A 602-nucleotide genomic window follows, 5' to 3' on the forward strand; every position below is an offset into this window, starting at 1 on the left:
CGGAACCTCTCAACCTCACACACCAGCTCAGGCTCCTTCCCCACCAGAGAGGTGACATTCCACATCCCGAGAGCCAGCTTCTTTAGCCGAGGATCAGACCGCCAAGGTCCCCGCCTTCGGCCACTACCCATCCCACATTGCACCCGACCCTTTTGGCCCCTCCTATAGGTGGTGAGCCCATGGGAAGGGGGACCCATGTATCCTCTTCGGGCTGTGCCCGGCCGGGCTCCATGGGTGAAAGCCCGGCCACCAAGCGCTCGCCAACGTGCCGCACCTCCAGGCCTGGCTACAGACTGGGGCCCCGGTGACCCGCGTCCGGGCGAGGGAACACTGTGTCCAATAATCATACTCGTCATAAAGGGTCTTTGGGCTGCACTTCATCGGGCCCCTCACCTAGGACTTGTCTGCCTTGGGTGACCCTACTAGGGGCATGAAGCCCCTGACAGCAGCTCCTAGGATCATTGGGACACTCAAACCCCTCCACCACGATAAGGTGGCAGCCCAGGTAGAGAGGAGCCAGTTGAGGTGGCTCGGGCATCTGGTGAGGATGCCTCCTGGACGCCTCCCTGGTGAGGTGTTCCGGGCACGTCCCACCGGGAGGA

This window comes from Kryptolebias marmoratus, linkage group LG12, assembly GCF_001649575.2.
Source record: "Kryptolebias marmoratus isolate JLee-2015 linkage group LG12, ASM164957v2, whole genome shotgun sequence".
Taxonomy (NCBI): domain Eukaryota; kingdom Metazoa; phylum Chordata; class Actinopteri; order Cyprinodontiformes; family Rivulidae; genus Kryptolebias; species Kryptolebias marmoratus.